Raw genomic sequence first — 18,035 nt, forward strand, 5'->3', positions numbered from 1 at the left:
TCACTGGAGTTAGGGAGATAGCAGTTTTGATGTTTTTCATCTGTTTCATAAGAAAAAAAATGCTAGAGGCAAGAGTTTGCTTTTTTTAAAATCCATTCAGAACCTTATGATTATCCTGCAAATACAGAAATTATTTTTTTTTGTGGGACTACTTTTTCTATCATAAATATAGCTATGAGATTTTTAATGCATTATTGGTTATTCAACCTTTTATATAGCTATAATTTTAAAGTACTTATATGCTGCTAATATTTACATAAATTATCCTAATTCACCCCTGTTGTTTCTTATCTTCGCTCTGGCTGCTATAACTAAATACCACAGACTGCGTGGCTTAAACAACAGATCCTTATTTCTCACAGTTTGGAGGCTAGGAAGTCCAAGAGCAAGGTACCAGCAAATTTGGTTCCTTGTGAGGGTCTTTTCCTGGCTTGCAGACAGTCTCCTTTTCACTGTGATCTCACAGGGCAGATAGAGAGGGAGGAAGGGAAGGTATAAGGTAGGGAGAGAGAGAGAGAGCGCTTGAGAGCGCACGAGGCAGGCAGTGTATGTGTGTGTGGGGTGTGTGTGTGTGTGTGTGTGTGTGTGTGTTGGTTTTTCTGCTTCTTAGAAGGACACTAATGTCATTCTGAGGACCCCAGCCTCATGACCTCAGCTAACTCTAATTACCTCCCAATGGCTCCACCTCCAAATACCATCACATTTGTGGTTAGGACTTCAACATATGAATTTGGAGGGAATACAACCATTCGGACCATAACATTCTTATCTTTAAGATAAAATCTCTTCATTATAATTAATGTATGAGCTATTCTTCATTTCAAATGATATTTGTTCATCAAATATGTCTAAGGCTATTAGTTTGATTTATTAAATTTGTAATCCAAATGTGTTTTATTTTTTAAAAGATTTTATTTATTTATTTGAGAGAGAGGGCGTGTGCAAGAGAGAGCATGGGGGGGTGGCGAGGGGCAGAGGGAAAAGGAAAAGCAGGCTCCCTGCCGAGCAGGGAGTCTGATGTGGGGCTCCATCCCAGAACCCTGGGATCATGACTTGAGCCGAAGGCAGACGCTTAACTGACTGAGCCACATAGGTGCCCTGTAATCCACGTGTTTAAAGAATTAAAAAATATTTTTTATTATTTGTTATACATAATTGTTATTTTTCTTACTAATGATTTGATAATCATCTATTTCCCTTCAAATAACATTGAGTGAACAAATTTTTATGCAGAAACGGGTGTTTTTAAATGAAAATATTTTTTATTAACTCATTTATACCATCATACACATATATAGTTGATTTGGTAGAAATTAAAATGTATTATTTGTTCATCCTATTCTTTCTTTTCTTCCTAACTAGAGAGATGGTGTTAAAACCTTTTTACCAAATAAAATGATTATCTTTAGAAAATGTCAGGCAATAAGAAACAAAGAAGTAGAGAATAATTATTAACTCTTGTTTAAATGTTTGGTAGAATTCATCTGTGAATCCATCTGGTTCTGGACTTTTATCTTTTTGTAGTTTTTTGATGACCAGTTCACTTCTATTACTAGTAATTGGTCTGTTTAGACTATTTCTTTTTAATTCAGTTTTGGAAGATTGTATGCTTTTAGGAATTTATTCCTTCTAGTTCTAGGTTGTCCAGTTTGTGCATATAATTTTTTTGTAGTATTCCCTTATAATCCTTTATATTTCTGTGGTATCAATTGTTACTTCTCTCTCGTTTCTGATTTTATTTGGGTGCTTTTCTTTTTGATCTCTCTTTTTTTTTTTTCCTGATGAATCTGGCAAAGGGTTTATCAATTTTGTTTATCTTTTCAAAGAACCATCTCTTGGTATCATTGATTTTTTTCTATTGATTTTTAGTTTCTATGTCATTTATTTCAGCTCTGATCTTTATTATTTCCTTCCTTCTACTCACCTTGGGCTTTGTTTGTTCCTCTTTTCTAGTTCCTTTAGGTTTAAGGTTAGATTGTTTATTTGAGCTTTTTCTTGTTTCTTGAGGTAAGCCTGTATCACTATATATTTTCCTCTTAGAACTGCTTTCTTTGTGTCCCAAAGATTTTGGATGGTTGTGTTTTCATTTTCATTTATTTCCATGTTTGTTTGTGTGCTTTTAATTTCTTCTTTGATTGCTTTGTTGACCCATCAATTGTTTTGCATCATGTTGTTTAGCCTCCACATATTTGTGCTTTTTCCTGTTTTTTTCTTGTAATTTATTTCTAGTTTCATACCATTGTGATTATTGTATCAATCTTGTTGGATTGATCCCTTTATCATTATGTAATGTCTTCCATTGTCTGCTATTATTTATCCAAAGAAACAAAAACACTAATTTATAAAGATATACGCACCTCTCTGTTTATTGCAGCAGTGTCTACAATAGCCAAGATATGAAAGCAACTTAAGTAGCTATCAATAGACAAATGGATAAGGAAGAGGTGAAATAAATATATATATATATATATATATATATATATATATATGACCATATATATCCAATATATATATTCCTATCCTATATATATATGGAATGTTATGCAGTCATAAAAAAGGATAAGATCTTGCCATTTGTGACAACATGGATGGACCTAGAGTGTATTATGCTAAGTGACATAAGACAAACTGAGAAAGATAAATACCATATGATTTCACTCATATGTGTAATTAAAAAACAAACAAATAAACAAACAGACCTATAAATACAGAAAACAAACTAATGGTTACCAGAGGGGAGGGAGGTGGGGAGACAGGCAATATGGGTAAACAGTCATGGGACACACCGCTTTCAAGTTATGGAATGAATAAGTCACTGGAATTAAAAACACAGCATAAGGACTGCAGTCAACGATACTGTAATAGTGTTGTAGGTGATGGATGGCAGCTACACTTGCGGTGAACACAGCATAATGTATAAACTTGTAGAATCACTATGTTGTACACCTGAAACTGATGTAACATTGTGTGTCAACTATACCCCAAAAAACAAAAACAAAAACAAAAAGAAACAAAGAAGTAGAACAAAATTGGCATTTTCATAAAAGTTAGGCACTATTTTGAATGTGGAACTTCCAAATCTGCTGTGTTGGGCCATAATGGATGTGGTGCTTTAGTTAATTTGAAGGCTTTCAGTTTTGTGCCAATTTTACAGATCCTGATATTGGCATGGAATTTGAGTTTCACTTGGAACCTCAGCAGATAATACTTGTTTTTCTTTTTATACACAGCTTTGTGTGATGTATCTTCTGGTTTCTGTTTCTACATTGTTGTAAATTGAATTGGTGCCATGGAGGGATTCTTAGGTGTCATTACCACTGGCAGCGGGCAGGAGCTAAAACATATAATCAGTATAAATTTTGCCTATAGGGACTCCCAAGTTTTGATCTTTGTCTAAATCCCAGGTGCAATGAGACTAAGACAAGAAATTACATATTTCTACTCATAAGTGGTAGTTAGTTCTATATTGTCTTTTCACTCAGAACATTTGGTCTCAAAGCAAAATTGTTAATAACATTTTTGTAATTAAAAAAAAGAAAATGATCTTCAGAAAGTGTATAACATACAAATAAAATACTAAATTATAAATACATTCCATTATTTCTTAGAGATTTTCCTAGCATTATTTTTCAAAGATATTGTTTTAGGGAGACAATGAGGATTATTATTAGAGTTTTGTTTTCAAATCAATATATTATTTATTTAAGTTCACAGTGGTTTCATAAAAATGTGAGAGTAAATATATAGCAGACTTCATATTAATTACTATTCATTATTAAAATTAAGACCAGTTATAATGGACAATGGGTGACTTACCAGATATATGTTTATTATTTATTGATGACTTTTATGTATGCTAAAAAGCAAAATTTCTCACATAAAATGTCAAGTATAACTTACACTCACTACTGGAACAAAATGAAAATATTTCACTGTCTTTGGAAAATTGAAAAGGAAATATATATGTATATTTATATATAATATACACACACACACATATATATATACATATATATATATTTTTTTTATGGCAGATCAATCAATCATCAGACTGCTTTTTTTACTTAAAAGTGTTTCTATGCTTAGGTTTAAGTTATTGTAGTTTTCAAACATTTGAGTTGTGGTGCAGCAGATAAAATGAAGCCTCAAATCATTCTCTAATCTCAAGAACATCCTGGCAGAATTACTGATACCTGTCTGTTAAAATTGATTTCCTCTTAAAGAAAAGTAGGCTTTTCGTATTGTGTTAAAAAATGATTTTATCTATCAAGTTCTTTTCTTGTGAAGATCCTTTCCTTTTATGACCCAAAAAGAGAAATGTTCTTTTTCCTCCTGAGTTTTTATATCCACTCTACTCACTAATCGGTAATCTGTACTGCAGACAAAGTGGAATGTAATCCAAAAAGAGTAATCTTTTTTTAAATGCATACAAAATGGCCATCGTTTCTAATACTCGTGATCTTAATTTGCAGCATATGTATTGTTTAATTTTATGATGCTTTTTGATTTTAATAAAAGCAATAGATGACAGACGTGTATGCTGAATCAATGTCATAGAATAGGAAATCAGGGTACTTACACTGTAATTTTGAAAAGTACTGGTAAACCATAGGCAAGCAACTTTTTTTAGGACACTAAAAATACTTGTTGAGATTTAGATCTGAGGTGCGTGTGGTGTCTGTTACTGTTAGTGATGATGGTTAGGTTTGCTTGTTGTTGTTTTAACAAGACTACTCAGCAAAAGAAGGATACAGTTAAATGCCTTTCCACCTTATTCACAATGTTTTTAAAGTTAGACTTTTTCTGACATAGATGATAATCTCTATTGAATGGAAGAGCAGTTTCTGATATTTTCTGCATTCGTTGCTAATTGATAGCTCATTGAACTATAATGCTTTGTAATTAGAATATTTCCAGTAAAAACAAAATATGTTAGAGGAGGGGCCAGAAATTGCAGTTCTCTGCCTGAAATTACGATAACATCTTTTCTGTAATAGCAGAAGAGAAATTAGAATGTCTTGACGATATAGCTCACATATTTGGAGGAATAATTCTAAATATTGAAAGAATGTACTCGTAAAAGTAAAGGTTAGTGTGGGTAGTCAGAAACTTCAGCATGCTCTCAGTATATGTAAAAAAACATAATAATGTTCATTTCTTCATCAGTGAAATGAGAATTGTGCTTCCTAAACACTACTTAACAAGGTATGATAAAATAAAATTGATGTTATGAATGGTATGAGTGTCTTAGGAGTGAACTAGAGGTGCATAGAATTTCCTTTTTTTTCTAGTTAATTTTTGAGGTGTAACTTCTAATACTTATATAAGGCCAAAATCTTAAATATGAAATGTTTATAAGGTTAATTTTGAACATAGGTAAAAAATTATTAAGAACATTTAAAAAATATTTTTATAAGTCTGAACTTATAAAAGAACCCAGTCAGTTCCTATGGAATATGTTTATAATTTTTCATTTACTTCTATTCTGAAATATGTTTTATACTTGTATTTGCTTCTTTCAGATTGTGACTTGATTTTTTTTGTTTGCTCAAAGTCATAGGTGTTTTATTTCAAAAGAAATATCATTTGAAGGATTACTTTGTTAGAAGATCTGATTACTAACATTTTCTAATAACATATGAATCATAGAAAATTTGTATTGAGTTTTATTAGATGAACCTGAGATACTTAAATCTTTTGCCATAATTATAAATCTTGCACCCTGTATGCCACAACAGTATTTTGAAGTACTATACTTTGCATTCTGCTTCACAAAAACAGTTGATCTGATAAATTCCTTTTTGCTAGATGCTGTCATGTCCGTCTTTTTAATACCCTCCTTGTTCATTATAAGTGCCATTAGCCATACTGCCTAATGAAAGGTACCTCATATCAAGTCTGATTACTGCTCTAATGTTTTCCAGGCGTGCTTGGTGATGAGCCTGGCATATGAAACAATTTCCTACAGTAATAAAACTAATTAAAGTAGGCAGTCATCCACATACCACTTTCTAATGAATTATAATAAGCTCATTAATCTCAACTACTCTTACTCCAAAAAATCCATTGATAGGACCTGTATGTAAGAGTAAAATTCTCAGCCTTAAATATGTACAACTATTACAGAATCAAAGAGGACTTTGTGAATTTAAGTTTAAAAATTACAAATTGCTAATCAATGCTTTAAATGAAATGTATAGCTTCTGAACTCTGCCCAGATTACTTATTGGCAAGATCCCTTTCTATGTGAGTTCTTCTATAATTGATTTAACAAAGAAAAATGATTCATTTTATAATAATAACTCTTCAGCACCTTGAAGACTAGAATTGAATGAACCAACTCTGTATTTTTATTTAGAGATCATCTGAGAATGATGAATTGAGTACTTGAGATCAAGTGAAAAACACAGCCTGTTTGCTCTCCAAAGAGAGCTAGAGTATCTGCTCAAAATGTCAAAACATAATAATAATTATTTTTTGTTAACTCTACTTCAAATTTGTGAGGTGCCCAATGAAACAACATTTATTATTCCATTCAGTTACAAATAGTTTGGCAATGTAGATTATTGTTCTGGAGATAATTTTACTGTCAAGGAGATAAGGTTGTTAAATGTAGCACATGGAGAAACAATTTTGGAACTACAAATGTGAATAGTAAGAAAAAATATTTTTCAGGATGGTGGGGTTTATTCTATCTTCATTATAATTTGGTGTTTTAAAAATGTAGCAGTTTCCATTTTGAAGCTCATTACTACTATAACACACATGTGAACTTCTCCCTTAAGAAGTTAATTATAAATATGTACATCTTAAAATTGATACAGAATATTTGTAATGGGTTAACTGCAAATAGGCATATTTTAATGTATGGAATTAACATTTAAAATTGTTATTTTAATTTATGAATTTTTAGCTAATATTTCATAGTTTGGTTTTTGTTTTGTTTTGTTTTGTTAGAGAAAATGAGGTTGGATATTCTGTGCAGAGTATTTCTTTTATAAAGTCTGACCTTTGTAGGTAGAGGTGTAGTGAAACTGTCCCTGAGTAAAATGTCTTCCAATCTGGGATCAGCTATAACTGGTGGCTAGTTGCCACTGTATGTGATGATGAGTTGGTTCTATGCTTGAACAACAATCAGGAGAAGGGCTTTTGGTACAGATTCCTCCATTATCTAGCTGCATAGTCTTGAGAAAGTAATTTACACAGTATCTAATTCAGTATATTCATGTCTAAGGTATGGGGATTAGGCTAGAGAAGTGCATTCCGAAGTGTCAAAAGTGCCTCTGATAGTAAATGTGGTGTTTCAAATAATTTTTTAGAAGATTTTATTTATTTATTTTAGAGAGAGAGAAAGCCCACGAGCAGGGGGAGGGAGAGAATCCCAAGCAGACCCCACACTGAGCGTGGAGATCCTGGGGCTCGATTTCACCACGCTGAGATCAGGACCTGAGCCAAAACCAAGAATTGGTCACTCAACTGACTGAGCCACCCAGGTGCTCCTCAAGTAATTTTTTAATATAATAATTTAAAATATTGTATGAAGTGAAACAATTTCACTTTCTAATTTCAGTTCAATTCTCCTGAAATCAAGGAGATAGGTTTTCTGTTGTATGTCCTTAGTATTTTTCTAGCACTCGTTTTTGACAGAACTGGTGGATCTCCTTATAGTTTCTAAGACCCAAGAGACATGCTGCTGAGCAGAAGAATGTGGCATGTCAGTCTTATTAAGAGAAGTGGATTACTTGAAAGTTATCTCAAAGATAATAGAAAATTAAATAAGAATGTTAGGAAAATTTTCAGAGCTCCAGCTGACCTTGTTTTGAACAGAAACCCCTGTTTGAAAAAAACTTGCTCTGGTTGGTAGATGTAATTAGTAATACCTGTTAAGAGCTAACTGTACCTTGAATAAACTTTGGTGATATGCTTTCATGTTAGTAGGAAACATGACTCATCATCATAGCATCCAACATTTATGAAATGTTAATACTAATATTTATTGAGTGATTTGAAGTCAGGCAGTCCTTCTAAATGATTTACATATATTAACACATATTAGTCTTCATCACTCATTTTAATGTTTATAGCAACCATATAAATTAAGCAGCAATATTCTTCTCATTTTTCGTGTGAGGAAACTGAAGTACTCGGATATTAAGGAATTTCAGAAAGGTCAAAAACTGCCAGGTTGGTGAAAACATGGAGGTTTGGGAAGAGTGGCCTCTGTATGACTTCCCACCTACCTTGCCCTGTGCATCCTTCCTATCTGGCTCTTCCTGAATTATAGCCTTTTATAATGAATTGGTAGTCTAGTTTGCACAATTTTTCCTGTGCCCCTTGTTTGGTGAGAGTTGCAAAGATAGATGAATGAGGTTGATTCAGAACATGAGAAGACTGTGATGAATGATGCCTGGAGACTCTTTCATTTGGAAAAGCTATGGGGAATCGCTTCAGCAAATTTGGGACAGGTAACAAATATATTTTAGAAACTAAACCAAACCAAGAAGACATTGATGTAAGGCAAGAGCTACTGAAATTCCACTCTACTTATTATTCACCTAACTTAATGGCTATTTGTGTGAATCTTTAGAAGACTTGACTAATCTGGTGGTAAAGTAATTTTCTGAAGTTGAGAACAAAAATGTACCATTGCCAGAGTTTCCTAAACACCCTTTCCAAGAAGAACATCTTAAACAACTTTACAAAATAGTACCTATGAAGGATATTAGGAATCTTTATGTGACATTTCCCATACCTGACCTTCAGAAATACTACAAATCAAATCCTGGCCATTATCTTAGTCATCTCATTGGCCATGAAGGTCCTGGAAGTCTGTTATCAGATCTCAAAGGGCTGAGTAGATACTCTTGGTGGTGGGCAGAAGGAAAGAGCCTCCAGGTTTTATGTGGGTTTTTTTTTTTTTTTATCATTAATGTAGACTTGACTAAGGTAGGATTATTGCATGTTGAAGATATAATTTTGCACATTTCAATACATTCAGAAGTTATGTGCAGAAGGACCTTAAGAATGGGTTTTCCAAGAATTCTAGGGCTTGAATGCTGTTGTGTTTTGGTTTAAAGATAAAGAGAGGCCATGAGCTACACTTCTAAGATTGCAGGAATATTGCATTATTATTGCCTAGAAGTGCTCACAGCTGAATATTTACTGGAAGAATTTAGACCTGCCTTAATAGAGATGGTTCTGGATAAACTCAGACCAGAAAATACGTGGGTTGCAATAGCTTCCAAGTCTTGAAGGAAAAACCGATCGCACAGAAGAGTGGTATAGAACCCAGTACAAGCAAGAAGCTGTACCAGACAAAGTCATTAAGAAATGGCAAAATGCTGACCTGAATAGGAAATTTAAACTTCCAATGAAGAATGAATTTATTCCTACGAATTTTGAGATTTTTATCATTAGAAAAGGAAGCAGCACCATACCCTTCTCTTATTAAGGACACAGCTATGAGCAAACTCTGGCTCAAACAAGATGGTAAGTTTTTCTTGCCAGAGGCTTGTCTCAACTTCTTTTTCGGCCCATTTGCTTATGTGGACCCCTTGCACCATAACATGGCCTATTTGTACCTTGAGTTCCTCAAATCCCCACAGACTCTCTCAACAAATATGCATGTGCAGCAGAACTAGGAGGCTTGAGCTATGACCTCCAAAATACCATCTGTGGGATGCATCTCTCAGTGAAAGGTTATGATGACAAGCAGCCAATTTTGCTAAAGAAAATTATTGAGAAAATGGCTACCTTTGAGATTAATGAAAAAAGATTTGAAATTATCAAAGAGGCATATATGTGCTTTAACAATTTCCAAGTTGAACAGCCTCACCAGCACACCACGTCCTACCTCCCCTTGCTGATGACTGAAGTGGCCTGGACTAAAGATGAATTAAAAGAAACTCTGGATGATGTCACCCTTAAGGCCTTCATACCTCAGCTCCTGCCATGGCTGCACACTAAAGCCCTTCTCCATGGAAACATAACAAAGCAGGCTACACTAGGAATTATGCAGATGGTTGAACACATCGTTATTGAACATGCTCATATGAATCCTCTCCTTCCAAGTCAGCTGGTTCGGTATGGAGAAGTTTAGCTTCATACATTCAGAGGATGGTTTGTTTATCAACAGAGGAATGAAGTTCACAATAACTGTGGCGTCGAGATATACCACCAGACAGACATGCAAAGCATCTCAGAGAATATGTTTCTAGAGCTCTTCTACCAGATCATCTGTGAGCCTTGCTGCTTCAACACCCTGTGCACCAAGGAGCAGCTGGGCCTATCATCTTCAGTGGGCCATGTCAAGCCAACGGCATGCAGGGCTTGTGATTCATCATCCAATCAGAAAAGCCACCTCACTACCTAGAATGGAAAGCAGAGTGGAAGCTTGCTTAATAGCCATGGAGAAGTCCATAGAGGACATAACAGAAGAGGCTTTTCAAAAACACATTCAAGCATTAGCAATTCATTAACTAGACAAACCAAAGAAACTATCTGCAGAGTGTGCTAAATATTGGGGTAAATCATCTTCCAGCAATACAATTTTGACAGAGATAATACAGAAGTAGTTTAAAGACATTTAAATTTTAATTTAAAGACCCTACTAAGGAAGATATCATCAAATTCTACAAGGAGATGTTGACAGTAGATGCCCCAAGGAGACATAAGGTATCCGTCCATGTTCTTACCAGGGAAATGGATTCTTATCCTGTGGTTGGAGAGTTCCCATGTCAAAATGATATAAATTTGTCACAAGCACCAGCCTTGGCACAACCTGAAGTGATTCAGAACATGACAGAGTTCAAGCATGGTTTGCCACTGTTCCCCTTGTGAAACCTCATACTAACTTCATGGCTGCAAAACTCTGAAGATTCCTCAAGGGTGGGAAAGTGCAAGTGGGTACATCCCTGAGTCTTCCAGGGGTAGGAAAACAGCTTTGGCCACTTTAATAGTTTCTCGTTCACAATTAGAGAGACAAACAGGAAAGAAAAAAAAATTGTCACATGTCATATAGAAATACTAAAAATCCAAAATAATTAAGTGACAAAAAAAAAAGGTCAGACACTTAGTAAATGACAGAGGTTTTTAATTTTGTACCTTACATATTTCTATTTCTTAATTTTCTTCCTCTTGCCACACCCAATAAGCTTTAGTTAACTTAGTCCTCTCAGTTCTCAACTGGAAGCTTGTTTCTTTGAACACTATATTCCCTGTGACTGGCACATGGTAGGCACTTAAAAAGTATTTGTTGAAAAAAGTATGAATGGATTAATTAATAACTCTCTGTCATAATAGACAACTTAAAAAGTGTCTCTACACATAACCTGTTGGACTCGAAGACCTCACTCTTAGCACTTCCTTCCCCCTCCCTTACTGAGTTTTCTCCTGATTATTTGTCAGTATTTCTATTATTCATCTTGGGTAATTTGGAACCAGGACAGTTGCTCTGATATCAGAACGTATAGGTTCAGGGGCGCCTGGGTGGCTCAGTTGGTTAAGCATCTGCCTTTGGCTCAGGTCATGATCCAGGGGTCCTAGGATCAAACCCTGTGTCGGGCTTAAGCAGGGAGCCTGCTTCTCCCTCTCACTCTGCTGCTCCCCCTGCTTGTGCTCTCTCTCTCTGTCAAATAAATTAATTAAAAAAAAAAAAAGAATGTATAGGTTCAAATGAAAACTCTATTACATCTTTGTCGACTACTTAAGTGTGTGACATTGAAAGATGTATTTAAGCCTCTCTGAGTTTCAGTTTTCTTATCTGTTCATCATAGATATTAATATCTACTCATCAGAATTATTGTACCAACTAAATTAAATGTGCTTGAAACACCTAAGAATGTTTGGCATATTGTAGATGTTTTATAGCATCATATTGAAATATCAAGACATTGGAGCCAAATAGACCTAATACTATTACAGGGTAGTTCTGGAGGACTGAGTACATTATTTGCACATTTAAAGCATTAGTTTTTCAATGATTAATCACAACATAAAAGTTCCTAACTCGGGGTTATTGTAAGGGTTAAATGAGACAATGTATCCAGAGTGCCTGACATACAATTAAAACAAAATAAATGTTAGCTGCTTCTTTTAGTAATAATTCTCCTTTCCTTTAAATGTTTTCTTATTCTGTTGGTTTAATATCTTGGGGGGAAAAAAGGAAGACAATCTACTGTCTCATGATTGAATACATTTATTAGACTATTTTCATATAGTTTTCTCTAAAGTATAGGCATCGTTTTTTGCTTAATAACAGTATAACTCAAATTATATTATCTTGAACACTGTTCTGCTTAAAGTTACTACTGTAGGAAGTAGGAAATTCAGGTCTAACAAAAGTTGATTTGTTGAATCTGTATTTTACAGACCACTGGCAATTGGAAGACTATGATAGGGAGAAGATTTATATTGTATCTCTGTATTCATAAGTTCCTGAATAGAAAGAAACATAATTCAAGCATTTGAAAAATACATTGAAGAAGATTAGTTTGAAAGTAGAATGTGCATGAGTGCATGGATACGTGTATCTCTTGTTGGATGATTGTAAGTGAACCTTGCTGTAAAAATATCTGAGAAGCAAATTTATTGTAATCGAATTCTCCATTAAAGGCCAGTATATTATTAGAAATACATTCTTGTAGAAAAACAAACCAAACAACACACAAACAAATTAAAAAACCAAACCTGTTATTTTATTTACAAAACCAACACCCCAGAGATTACATATTGTTTCCGACATTCTGTCTTATGTTTGGGGAGGGAACACTCTTCTGCAAGGAAACCAATGAACTTCATGTAGGATACCACATATAAGCTAGAGGGAGCCCTGCATTCCTCAAGATTCCTGTTCCTTTAGAAATGGGGTTAGAAGTTCTTGGTTGACTTTTAAAAACTCTTTATGAAACCACAGTGAATTAATTCACAATTATGTATATTTAAAACAAGTGCGTAAATACCTGGTAAAAACTATTTCAGACAGTAGTTGAGCGTTTTCTCAGAAGACTTAGGGACAAAATTTATAATTCAGGTCCGCTACCATCAACTCAGAAATGCTATTATCTATTTCCTCTAGCATTGTAGTAGCCTCCTAATTGGCATCCTCACTTCCTCTCTTACAACTTTATCCTCCCCCTTTGTTTCCTCAATCATTCTTCCAGCTTTAGGCAAATATGTCATATCCCTGCTAAAATCCCTTGTCCTTGAGATGAAGTCTAAAAACCTTCATTCCCCTTGTTCTTAATATAAAGTCTCAGAAGCACTCATGATATGGCTGATTTTACAGCATCGTCAAGTGTCATTCTGTCCCTTTGAGTTTCATACTTCATCAATACTCGGTATCTTTTATTTCCTTGAACTTTCCGTGTTCCCTTTTATCTTAGTCAAGGTGTATTTTATTTTTCTTTTACCACAGCAAAATTATAATCATCTTTCCCAGATCTCAGCTTAAACATTACTTAATTAGAAAAGGATGGAGTGGTAATTATCTTCCATAACATCATCAGACTTTAGAATTCTGTTCTTTGCACTAAAGAGTATAAGCATTCTTTTTCCATCTTGTTTGCTGCAGTATTCTCAGACCCTTGTCAAATGGCTAACATTTAATATTCCCTTATTTCTAAATATCCTACTGAATGAAAGATATTTAAAGTAATGAGTCATGAGTGCAAAATGATGCCAGACTTTCCCTACAGGTTATGTATATAGCCTTACAATGTCAGATTCTTACCTCATTGATCTTCTCCCCGTGCAGACAGTCTTCCTTGATATAGAACCTGCCAGCTAAAAAAATGCCTGATACTCCCTTGAAGCTTGAGCTTGGTTGTGTGGCCCAATCTTGGCCAATGGACCAGATGGAAAAGTATGCCTTTGATGAAAATAATACTTTCGAGAGGAAAAACTGTGCTTCCCACTATTAAATCCAGTTTGATCAAGAGCATGCTTTTTGGCTTTGTATTTCCCTGCCTACAACTACAAAGGGTCAAAACCAAGAACTAATGCCTACCCTTTGAGAATGAGTGAAACTAACATAGAAAGTATCATGGTCTTTGATAATGTTTTTATGCTGCTGAATAACTAAACCTGGGACCACCTATCTCTGTTAATCTATTGTTTATGAGATAATAAATATCTTTTCTGTTTATGCTACTTTTAAATGGCTATCTTTTATTATTCTTAAAAGCACCTTAATTAATAAAGTTGCCCTCAGGACTTGACTTTCTCTGAGTCCCTCTTATGTAGTTAATCACTGTCACCTGTTGGGGTTGGGAAGCTTACATTGTCTACCACTCAGGGAGGACAAGCTTCTCGAATCTTTGGATTCTTTTCTTTCCAAAAAGGGGATGGTCAGGAATCCCCAAAAAGTAAGCCCAAACCTCAGTATCCTTTTGTACTTCCCATCTAAATGATTTCTAAGAATATTTCAGATTCATTAATGGCCCTCAAAATAATTCAAGCAAAATGCTGAGATCGTAGAAGTGCAAATATAGTCATTTTTTTAGGAATATCATATGATCTCACTGATATGAGGAATTCTTAATCTCAGGAAACAAACTGAGGGTTCCTGGAGTAGTGGGGGGTGGAAGGGATGGGGTGACTGGGTGATAGACATTGGGGAGGGTATGTGCTATGGTGAGCGCTGTGAATTGTGTAAGACTGATGAATCACAGACCTGTGCCTCTGAAACAAATAATACATTATATGTTAGTGATTTTTTTTATTGCACTTGCAGGCTACATGCCCTAGGGAAATCTGAAAACTTTCCCTGCCCAATGTCAAATGGGTACCAGGGGTTAAGGAGGCCCAGATTATCCACCAGGACTTTATTTATTCAAAAGTTGAAAATGTGAGTCAGTAGAGAAAGGAGTTTTTCCGTCCACTTAACTGTATCTGAAAGGAAAAGTGTCAGAGGACGGTAGGCTTCTGATTCTCCTAAAATAATATTGAACTTATGGAGATTCTGTAAGCAAGACTAATGATCAGGAAGATTCCTCACCCAGGAGTACTCCCTTTTTACTTCATTAACATACTTTGTAAAGGTAACCTAAATTCACTCAAGTATCAACATTTCTAAATATTGTGATCTTCAAGAAATCTTGAACTCTTGGGATCTAGAATAGAAAGAGTATTTCTCATAACACTGTTTATTATCTATAGAACCAGACATTGACCTCAACTCAGAAATTAGTCATTCATCAAACATGTGGTGTATAAACCTCCTTTGTAATGTATGTGTGACTGTGGAATGTTGGCTACTGGGGTTTCTCTGAGCCACTCCTCTCTGCTGTCCTGTAAAATCTCAGCAATACCACCTAATTCATAGGGTTTCTGTAAAATCACATCTAATGAAATGATGGATATAATGCCCATGGAATTAAGTAGGCAGTCTTCCCTTATTTTAGCAGAAGTTAAATTTGGAAGATTTTTTTCTGATAAAATATGGAATATTAAAATTAGCTGAACTGTTTGACTTCCTAATGAAGCTAAAAACAATAAGGTTTTGTAAAAAATTTTTCTGTGTTCATTAAAAACTATCTTTATATGTATTAGGCAATCTTGGCTTTAGCTCTCAGGAAAAATAAAAATGACTGCACTTTTCTCAGTTTTCTATAGCTATTGTCTGTAAGTATGAAATCATGGGTTTTGTTATTGAAATATTTGACAGTGTTTTGTTTTAGCTCTTTTGATGACTTTTGTGTTTGCCTTGAGCAAGTCACTTATCTTTTCTATTTCTATTTTCTACTTCAATTTACTTATGAAAGATAGAATAATGATTGTGATGTACCTTACAAAAAACTTAAAATAATATTGAGAGAATGGTGAAAACCAAAGCAGTGTGTTAAATGCCAGATATGGCAACAAAAATAAGAGAAAGAATATTTCTTTTATAGAGTATTCTCCTAGATGGCTTTAATGCTGCGAAAGGCAGTAAAATTATTTCCTGATAAATACTTTTTTGAGCATTAAGACGTGAATTGTCCAGGATTAAATATATATGTATATCTCCAGAGTACTGATTATACAGCACATTTCCTGTCCTGCCTTCATTGAATTGATAACTAGTATACCACCAGGAGGCAGCTGCATCATTAATGGAATATATTTGTGGGCAAAATATCTTTTCTTAAAGAATTTCTGGACTAATCTAAGGAAATCAAAATCAATTTTAACTTCAAGATTCAGCCTAATTTTTTTCTACTAAAGCACTAACGGCGCATAAGATAGTAGATGATTTGCCCATCCATCCATTCATTTAATTGGTATTTACTGAACTCCTCTGTGAAAGCTACTGGACTACATGATTTGTGATGTGCAAAGATAAAATATGGTTTCTGTCCTCAAAGAGCTTACATATAATAGGGAAATAAATATACATAAATAACTTGGGGCACCTGGGTGACTCAGTCATTAAGCGTCTGCCTTCGGCTCAGGTCATGGTCCCAGGGTCCTGGGATTGAGCCCTGCATCGGGTTCCCTGCTCGGCGGGGAGTCTGCTTCTCCCTCTTCCTCTCCCCCTGCTTGTGTTCCCTCTCTTGCTGTGTCTCTCTCTGTCAAATAAATAAATAAAATCTTTAAAAAAAATAAAAATATATATACATAAATAACTCAATTAAGGTTCTCTTCCTTAGTGTTGCAACAAAGGCAAGGAGAGCAATTCTGAGACATACGAAGAAGTCTAACCAGATAGAAAGACCTGAATTAAGGCAGTAGTGATGGGAAATGAAGAAAGGGAATGAGTTAAGGGAATTTTGGAGTCAGAAAAGGGATTGTTTTTCAGTTGGTTTTAGAATGTGAGAAGATAAATCGTGCATACGGACTTGTGGTTTTAATTCCAGTAGGTAAGGAGCTTGGAAGTCATCACTTCTGTTTTTTACAAACAGCAAAAGCTGAAACAAACTGAAAATCAACAACTTTTCTTGGGCTTATCGAAGAAACAAGGCCACAGAGCAAATCACCACCACAGACAAATATAGAGAATCACTGCCAAAATCAATTTACATGGAACAGAGGCCACTAAAGCTATACACTGGTAGGAACACTTAAATTGTAATTTTGATGAATTACTCGAAGCTATGTGTAGACTAGGTTGACAGTATGAAACTCTTGGGGGCCACATTCTTAAGGGGGAACCCACACTTGAATGAATCTTACCTTGAAATTCCCACCAGATTCTCATGGTGAAGAACCAAAATAAAGTCCTCTTGTGTTTTGGCAGAGAAGCAGAAAAATAACTCTTTGAAATATGCCCGGGGCCTTTTCTATAACAAAGACCTGCTCTCTAGGCAGAAGTTTTATGTCATCTGGGAGAGAGAAGGGCAATTAACCAATTCCAGCCCTCTCTACCCTTCCTGTCTGACCTGAGGAGGGAGAATAAAGTTAAGAAAGACTTGTGAAGGTCACAATCATCCCAGAAACACAGGCCTGCTAAAAAACTGATAATAATGAGATTATAGAATACCATCGCCCCCCCAACTCCTTACAATTACATCAACAATGTTCCAGTACACAGTGGATTATAGCTGAAAGAACTGCAAGGCACAGACTCTTAGAGTAGCTCATAGAGTAGACAGCAGAGGAGACAAAAGTAAGGACAGTCAAGGAATTTGAGGCCTCTGGGACCTACAGTTACAGCAAATACTAAACACAGCCCAACTTTTAGCAAGATTAACATAAAAATTCACACTATTTACTTCAGTTATTTTTCAATACATCACTCCAGCTTTCTAAAAAATTACAAGGCATGCTAAAAGACAGGAAAAAAAGAAGAAGAAACAAAGTAAGCAGCAGAACTAAATTCATATAAACACAGATTTTGAAATTATCACACAGGGAATTTAAAATAATTCTAATTAGTATGTTAAGGGCAGTAATGGAAAAACAGTAAACAGCATGCAAGAACAAATAGGCAATGTAAGCAGAGAAATGGAAACTCTAAAAATCAAAATGAAATGCTAGAAATTGACATAAATGAAAAATGCCTTTGATGGACTCAATAGTAGATTAGACACTGCCGAGGAAGGAATCAGTGAGCTTGA

General features: G+C 34.9%; 1 protein-coding gene and 1 pseudogene across 7 annotated transcripts in view; both read left to right on the forward strand.

The window, feature by feature from the left end:
* CCSER1 (coiled-coil serine rich protein 1) overlaps positions 1-18,035 on the forward strand; it is a 1,349,277-nt gene that overhangs the window by 583,755 nt on the left and 747,487 nt on the right. The window lies entirely within an intron of this gene.
* LOC116630150 lies at positions 9,065-10,874 on the forward strand (annotated as a pseudogene).

The sequence above is a fragment of the Phoca vitulina genome, unplaced genomic scaffold, assembly GCF_004348235.1.
Source record: "Phoca vitulina isolate PV1807 unplaced genomic scaffold, GSC_HSeal_1.0 scaffold3, whole genome shotgun sequence".
NCBI lineage: Eukaryota > Metazoa > Chordata > Mammalia > Carnivora > Phocidae > Phoca > Phoca vitulina.